This window comes from Cryptotermes secundus, unplaced genomic scaffold, assembly GCF_002891405.2.
Source record: "Cryptotermes secundus unplaced genomic scaffold, Csec_1.0 scaffold307, whole genome shotgun sequence".
Taxonomy (NCBI): Eukaryota; Metazoa; Arthropoda; class Insecta; order Blattodea; family Kalotermitidae; genus Cryptotermes; species Cryptotermes secundus.
In genome coordinates this window covers 373,549-382,717 of record NW_019738353.1, presented here as the reverse complement: position 1 = coordinate 382,717, position 9,169 = coordinate 373,549, and the positions used below count along the sequence as shown (strand labels likewise).

General features: G+C 40.1%; 1 protein-coding gene across 1 annotated transcript in view; it reads left to right on the top strand.

The window, feature by feature from the left end:
* LOC111870761 (tau-tubulin kinase homolog Asator) overlaps window positions 1-9,169 on the top strand; it is a 205,949-nt gene that overhangs the window by 260 nt on the left and 196,520 nt on the right. The gene's annotated exons all lie outside the window — the stretch shown is intronic.

Below are 9,169 nucleotides of genomic sequence, written 5' to 3'. Positions count from 1 at the left end.
ATGATGGAGAAGATTAAATTGTGGTGTTCTGATTTGTGATACTGTGTAGCCTGGTATATGGTTACTCTTGTTTTGGAAGAACCTACTGTGTACATCTTCGTGGTTTCTTCTACCTTGAAGATGGAGGTAGCAGGTTCCTCCACACTGATAACTGCTTACCACAGTACATGGCTTCACAAACCAGAAGACCACAGTTTTAAAGTTCCTCTTCTTTGATGGACTTTCAGTTTGGCCTGCAATAAAATTGACATACTATATTGAATGTTGTTTGCTGTTATGTTACTCTCATGTAGACTCCTTTGTGCAAACATCTGTATTGTCAACTAAAATCTGTAATCTACTTGTTTCCCTAAAATGTGGCATATGATCTTTTATAGTCCTCAGATGAGTACATCTTTTCATAGAGTTGAAGCCTCTGTTAGAGCCATAAAGAACGGAAATCTAAGTCTGCTTTTGGTACATAATGGCGATTGCGACACATATAAGGGGGTGGAGTCCAGTTGGGTCGACTCGGCACTGCGGCCACTGATTGGCCTATTGTACCTGCCCTGGATGATTATGATGATGGAGAATTTTTTGGTGGAATGTGAAGATTGGCAGGGGAAACCAAAGTACTCGGAGAAAACCTACCCCAGCGCCACTTTGTCCACTACAACTCCCACTTGACCAGACCCGGGTTTGAACTCAGGCCACCTCGGTGGGAAGCCAGCTACTAACCGCTTGAGCTATGGCGCGTCCTTACATAATGGTGATTCGGTTATGCGAAGTCCTTTTCCAGCCACTGGGTAATTGGTAATAAGCATTAACTATACACAGAGTGGCGCTAATGTTATCTAAACTGTATTACCAGTCTGGCTATTATATTATACAAACCACAAAAGAAATATTCTGTATGTGAAATATAGGCGAAGTTATTCACGTGCTTAATTAAATACTACGCCATGAAGACAACTTGGAGAGTACCTCTGTAGCATTCTTAACCCTTTCAGTAAATTGAGGTGAGTGTTAAACTTAATGCCCCGCCTGCTTTATCCTCAGAGAAAGAGACCCCAGAACCCTTTGCATAAGATGATCGGTGGGCCTCGTAGCTTGTCTGGATATGGTGATGGAGGGTAAAATCTTTGCCCTTGCCAGGAATCAAACCACACTGGTTTAGTCACTACACTGACTGTCGATATTTTGTGAGTACAGCAATCAGATGAATACATCTGCTTTTTGGCTACATGCATGGTCCTCTGAGTACATTGGCTTCCTTTATGACTCATACTGATTCTTGTGTTATTGGTTTTTTGCTTTTGTCTGTTCTCTTTCAGCCTCCATAAAGTATATAACCTTGCCTTAGTCATTTTCCAGAATTTTCCATTCAGCAGCTATCATTAGTTCCTAAACACACTGTTTCAAGAGATCAAATTGTTAGCCTCACTTCCATCCCCAAACCTGGAGGATCATGGGCCATCTTCTGGCCTCTACACTTTAACTTATCTAACATGGGTGACTACCAGGCACTTACAACATCCAACTGGGATAGCTCTCTAGGTGATCAGAGCACACCAATCTCCTCAGTACATTAAGGTGGTGGCCTTGAGGGAGGCAAACAGTTGAACAGGGATGACCTATTTTAGTTATTTATATGTCAACAAGCACTTTAAAACATTTTAACATAGAGATTACAAAACTGTTTATTGATTCAGCAGTTATACAATGTTAATGAACTTTCATGGGCAATGTTATCATAATATACATATTTATTTATATGTAACTAGCATAACGCCCAATGAGAGTTTCAAGGGAAGTCTCATCTCTATATAAAATTTGTGCCATTAATTTCCCCTTTGCTGCTGTATTCCACTCCAGTTCTGTATGTTGTTGAGATTGATGTTAATGCCATCTCTTATGAATAGCACATAACAAATAGTCAGCTTTAAACCCTCTCCTTTATATGGCCTACTACACTTCACATAACTAACTCATGGAGCTGAGTCCTTCTTGAGAAGCTGCCAGTTGTGCAGCTGCTCAATAATATTTCAACATTTTATGGAACCCAGAAGTTCGTTACCGTGTTCATAAGAGCCTCCCATTGGTCCCTATCCTCAATCAGATCAATCCAGTCCATAACACCCCATCCTGTCTCTCTAAGATCCATTTTAATATTATCCACCCACCTACATCTTGGTCTTCCAAGTGGTTCTTTCCTTCTGCCTTTCCCACCAAAATCCTTTATGCATTCCACTTCTCCACCATTCATGCTAGATGCCCTGCCCATCTCATCCTCCTTGACTTGATCATTCTAATTATGCTTGGAGAAGAGTACAAGTTATGAAGCTCCTCATTATGTAGTTTTCTTCAACCTCCTTCAACCTTCAACAGCTGATGTGTCCGGTTTAATTTCGGTCCCAACTGGTTTCCCTCNCCTCCCTTAATGTCAGAGACCAAGTTTTACACCCATATAGAACCACAAGCAAAATTATAGTTTTGTATATTTTAATTTGTACATTTTTAGACAGCAGATGAGAAGACAAAAAGTTCTGGACTGAATGGTAGCAAGCATCACGTGAACTTAATCTGTTAATTTCCTCCTGAATCAATTTGATTTCTTACTGTTGTTATCAAATGTTTGAACTGTGCTACATTTTCAGAACAACTGTTAGCTGTCTTTATNTGGCTTTCCCACCAATATCCTATACGCATTCCTCGTCTCCCCCATTCGTGCTACATGACCTGCCCACCTCATCCTCCTTGACTTGATCATTCTAATTATGCTTGGAGAAGAGTACAAGTTATGAAGCTCCTCATTATGTAGTTTTCTTCAACCTCCTTCAACCTTNCCTCCTGTCACTTCATCTCTCTTCTCCTCAACACCCTGTTCTCAAACAGCCTCAGTGTATGTGCCTCCCTTAATGTCAGAGACCAAGTTTTACACCCATATAGAACCACAAGCAAAATTATAGTTTTGTATATTTTAATTTGTACATTTTTAGACAGCAGATGAGAAGACAAAAAGTTCTGGACTGAATGGTAGCAAGCATCACGTGAACTTAATCTGTTAATTTCCTCCTGAATCAATTTGATTTCTTACTGTTGTTATCAAATGTTTGAACTGTGCTACATTTTCAGAACAACTGTTAGCTGTCTTTATGTTATGATTTTGCCCTGTATTTTGGTGATGAGACAGCAACATATACTTAGTTTTCTCTGTGTTTACTTCTAGACCAACCTCTTTACCAGAGTCAGTTAAAGTTTGTGTGTTTTCCTTTGTGGTATCTACATTATCACCCAGTAGATTTACATCATCAGCATAGTCCAACAGCTGATGTGTCCGGTTTAATTTCGGTCCCAACTGGTTTCCCTCATTGTTTGGTGCAGTTAGAGTATTATATAAGTGCATAATGATTGCATGGCTGTGATAAAGGGGGGTAATTTTAAGAATGTAAACATATACATGGTGGTAATAAAAATAAAGTGTTTCCATTTGAGGACTTAGCACTTAGCCTGTTAGTTACGAGATATTTCGCTTGGGGGTGGAGTCCATCTGGGTCCACTTGGCACGGCAGCCATTGATTGGCCTATTGTACCTGCCCCGGGTGATTATGATGATGGAGAATTTGGTGGAATGAAGATTGACAAGGGAAACCGAAGTACTCGGAGAAAACCCGCCCCAGTGCCACTTTGTCCACCACAAATCGCACTTGACCAGACCGAGGATCGAACCTGGGCCGCCACGGTGGGAAACCAGCAACTAACCGCTTGAGCTATGGTGTGGCCTGTCAGATATTTAATTTAATTTTTTTATATGTAAATAAGGGAAATTTTAAGTGCAGTAATGTATCCATGGAGCTAAAAAAAATAAAAAGTTTTCATTCAAGTACTTAGCCTCTTAATTATGAGATATTTAATTTAATTTTGTGTCACCTGGAATATGTATTGTGTGTGGAGGAGACCCCTATATATCTTGTTGCTAATGAGCTGTTGACGCAATGTAATGTAAATCAAGATGCTTGTAAATGGAGTGAGCAAATGAGGTTTGGCACAGATTGTAATGTTAGGTGGGCAAGGTAGCTGTGTGACAGGGTAGCTCATTAACCTATTTACCTTCAGTGTCAGAAGTATTCCCATTTCCTCTCAACTTGGTGGCATCGTCTTGGATTCTAACTTTAACCATCATATAAAATACCTTCCCATTGCTGTTCAGTTGTTTAGCATCAGAACTTTGTAAATGGATTCAACCCATGGGGTAATTCTGAATGCTACAGAAACAGATTGCTGTCAAGTTGCAGTGATTCGCACTTACTGTGCAGCTGTTACTGGCATGAAAAAAAAAGAGTGCAGGGGCTTGTACAGTTTGTTTTTTTATGAAGAAAATGTAAGCTCGGCTGCACACTGGTTTGAAATACATATATGCCACATGACTTCAAGCTCTTTATATTTTTCTCTGTCACACAAAGTAGCAAAATGACCTTGTTGCTGCTTCACTGTCTGCAGCATTAATCCAGGCAAACAGAGAGGTTAAATGAAAGTTGGTAAGCAAATTTCCTGGCTCCCCTGTCAAAAGGATCTGGTGATATCCAGGGATGTGGATGTGTAGTTCAATGCATTCATCCTGTTGGAATTAGATGGTTTGTCATTTTGTGCTTCAACAAACTTTACCACTGTGGAGGTGTTCCAAGAACTCATTGGTTAAGAGGTTGGTTGATTTCAGAGACATTCTTGATGTGACTGTGAAGAGAAAAATTCCCATGCCTCTACCAAGAATTAAATCTTTGCTGTTTATTCTGTTTCTCATTGCTGTACTGCAAACGGTAGGATACCAGAATTAAAAATATGTTTTTCCTGATGTATTATGTACTGAAGATCATGTTAATTTAGAAGTGATCCATTTGAAAAGTGGTGGAACCCCCTATAATTTCTGTGAGGTTTTGAAATAAGATAGGGAACATTTTTGACAGCACTTGACCTGCTTGGCACAGTTCGGACACATGCATTGTCTGCATCCCTCACACGCACCTAGAGGTGTAGTATGCTCTAGTTACAGCCACAGAGCAGAATGAGGCCATCCATCTGTCTCACAAAGGGCAACTGAACCTGTAATTTGTGTTAACACCTCTGAATTGAAAAAGCAGATGGACTGTGCCTTCAGCAAGGCTTATCAGGTTAGAATTGTTAATATGCATGACTGTTTATTGTTATCCTCTTATATGAGTGTATATTTAGTACTACTTCTTTATGATCTCATATATTCTTTCTTTGTTTATTTTTCTCTGCCTCTTCTATTTCTGTCTCTGTTATTCTCTACCACTATTTATTAGGTTGACAGGTAGGATAGTTGGTTGAGGCACTATGCTACAAGCTGGAAGGTCGCGGGTTTAATTCCCAATGAGGTCATTGGACTTTTCAGTTGACCTAATCCTTCCAGCCACACTGTGGCCCTCACAGTGGCTCAGCCTCTCACAGAAATTAGTACCAGGCATCTTCCTGGGTTTAAAGGGCAGCTGGCACGTAAGGCTGGCAATCATGACTGCCATCTGTGTGCCGTTTGTCTAGAAAATATGGGAGCCTCAATGTCTCACAACCCTGTGGACCTCCACAGCCTGTTACAGGGATAGCTTTACCGTTTTTTACCTCTATTTATTAACTTGATCTTCTTATATATATTTAATGCTAATTTTTGTGTCCTGAAATGTACAATGTTCTTTTTTTCTACCCCTTTTGTAGGTATCTTTGTTACTGCGTTTCTTTTTATTTTTGTCCTTTCTTCATCATACCCATCTTTCAAAATCCTAAAAATGGCCACAATCCTTACACATTTGTTACTTTACCAATCAGATATATATACAGCACTAGTGTGACAGAAACTAGCACTACAAGAGGTTTGATGTCAGTGTGGGCACTCGCAGTTAATTCTGGTAGCATTTCATCTTGTCAAAACCATTGTTTCATGTATTAATACAAATGCATATCACATTTACATGCCTGCAGTTGATACTGATGAGGCTGGTATGAATTACTTAACAGGAAGCAGTCAATACGTACAGAGACAGAAGAAAAGGGGTACATCTTCAGAGTTCTGTTGCTAATTTGGAAAACAGTGACTTTTTATGTTGTTTTTCGGTTTGATTGGTGGTGGTGTAGCTGTCACAAGTTTGTACCAGAGTAACACATCATAATTATGCCACTTGCGCCCATCTCAATGGTGCATTTCGTAATTCCTTTCCATCAGTAATACCAACATTTCAGCCATTCAAATTGATGAGACAAAACCTTAATATTGCTTGAAGGCCTAAACCAATCTTCATGAAATTTGGTAGGAATATCATGCCACGTGAAGAGGCATCTCAAGGGTATACAGCATAAATCGCATCAGTAATACCAGCATTACAGCCTCTCAGATTTTGCGGTAATAACTGTAATGTTACACAAATGCAAGAACCAATTGTTGTGGAACTTGGTATGTATGTCATGCCACCTGAACCCATTTTAACAGAGCACATCATAAATCGCTTCAACCAGTACTAACAAAATTACATCCATTAAATTGCAGAAGCAAAATCTTAATATTATAGCATGTAGAGCCACTGCTATGGAACAACCGTGAGCTGGGCTGATATACCAGGGTCTTTTCTAGGCAATGGCTTGGTAAACACGTTCCCATGGCAACAGACATGAATGCAACAATGGGGCAATTAGTTAGCTGCAAGGGTGCTCAGTTGAAAGTCAGCTGTGAAGAGAAGACTTGATGTGTGATATCTGGTGTATGAAATTCAGTGAAACCGTTATAGTTCCTGTGTTAAACTCCGTTCCAAGGAAAGGGCTAGTGGAGAGTGTAATAGACTGAGGACACTAGTCTGTGTTTCAGTGATCTGTAAAGTGTAGTCACGAATTGTGAGTGTATAAATGATCAGTAAATCAAGTCACCAATTCAAACCCCGTCTGTAGTCACTCATACACATGACGATATTCCTTCAACACCTGAACCAGTTTTCATGAAACTTGCTTTGTATCTAATGCTACCTGAGCCCATCTTAATGATGCACTTCATAATTGCTTACCATCAGTAACACCAACATTACAGCCAATCAAATTGCTGAGGCAAAACCTTAGTATTGTTTGAATGGCTATACCAATTGTCATGAAACTTGATATCCATATATGTAATGCCACCCAAGGCTACCTCAGTGGCTTACATCATAAATCCCTCTCATCTGTAACACCAACACTATAGCCTCAAATTGTTGGGGTAGTACCCTTTTTCATTTAGTGGGGGGTGGAGTCCAGCTGGGTCCACTCAGTACGGCGGCCACTGATTGGCCTATTATATCTGCCCTGGGTGATCATGATGATGGAGAATTTGGTGGAATGAAGATTGGCAGGGGAAACCGAAGTACTTGGAGAAAACCCGCCCCAGCGCCACTTTGCCCAGCACAAATCCCACTTGACCAGACCCGGGATTGAACCCCGGCCGCCGCGGTGGAAAGCCAGTGCCTAACCGCTTGAGCTATCGCACGGCCTTAATATTACTCAAATGCTTGAACTGTTCATTACAAGACTTCGTATGTGTATCATGCCACCTGAGACCCTCTCACCAGCATACTTAAACTCCTCTCATTATTAGTACCAACACTGCAAACTCAAATTGTCAAGGTAATAACCATAATATTACCTGAATGCCCAAATCAGTTAAACTAATTAAATCAAAATGATGCATCTACTCAGAAACATGGGAACCTATGAGAATGTGCTAACTGAAATTATTAAAAAAAAAAGATTTAATATGAAAATGTGTATGCCTTTTAAATGTAATTTTAACAGGCATTGATAGTACAAGTTTATAATAACTGTAATTTCATAATCAAGTACGTACAGGTATTACTATAAACTTTTAAAAACCTTATGGCTACCTACATATCCTTGAAGTTTGTGAAGTGGAGATGAAATGTGTTGGGTATTATTATTATTATTATTATTATTATTATAGGGGGTGGGTTTCCCTATGCACTTAGACCAGTTATTGGTCCATTGTGCATCCCCCTTTAATTTCTACTGTTGCCATACCCTACTGGTACTGGTGCGTGCTCTCAGCCCAGTTGAGCCAATGAGGTCGGCTGTTGGTACCTGATATTTCCCCCATCTACCAGAGGCATTGGAAACTACTTGGGCGAGAAATTGTTGCCTAATTTTGCTCAGAGGTCTCCCAGAGACATGAGGATCTTTTACGTGCCGTAAATCTACGACACGGGACCCACAGCTTAAAGTCCCTCCTGGAGGACTTGTTCCCTGAATTTTTCCGCCCTTAAAAATTCCACGACCTCTGCCAGGTTTGAACCCGTGTACCTTGAGTCATGAGGTGGGAACATTACCCCTAGACTACGGAGGCCGCTTAATATGTTGGGTAACATAGTATTCTGATTTTTGTTATGTAGTTTTATCAGGTTGTAATTTGATTAAGATGACCCAGGATAGGTCCACTAATGGATTTTTGTGTTTATGGTAATGAACCTTTGGGTTCCTAGATCAGGCTCATCATCTCAGTGAAATCTCTGTGCAACAGAGAATATCTGCTTGTGCAGAAATTACCCATCCATGCTACCCCATTTAAATAACCCAGGTTTTGGCAGTGGTGAATATTCATATTGTGGTCTTCTGGACTGTGACGCCACATGATGTTCGAAATGGATGTCATTGTTTTGGAGGAATGTTCCGTCTCCATCATGTGGGTTCCTGAAGATGGAGGCAACATGTTCCTCTAAAGCATTGACATCCTTTTCCAACATCATGTGGTATCACAACCCAGAAGACTGCAATCTAAAATCAGTGAATTTAGTATGGTAAAGCATATGATTCAGTTAGGAGGGAAGTATTGTACAATATTTTAATAGAGTTTGGGATACCCATGAAACTAGTTAGGTTGATTAAAATGTGTTTAAATGAAACATATAGTAAAGTCTGTGTAGGTAAACATTTGTCTGATAAATTTCCTATGCACAGTGGTTTAAAACAAGGAGATGCTTTATCGCCACTCCTTTTCATCTTTGCTTTAGAATATGCCATTAGGAAGGTCAAGGGACACCAGGTGGGACTGAAATTAAATGGGACACATCAGCTGTTGGTCTATGCCAATGATGTGAATCTACTGGGTGATAGTGTAGATACCATAAAGGAAAACACACAAACTTTA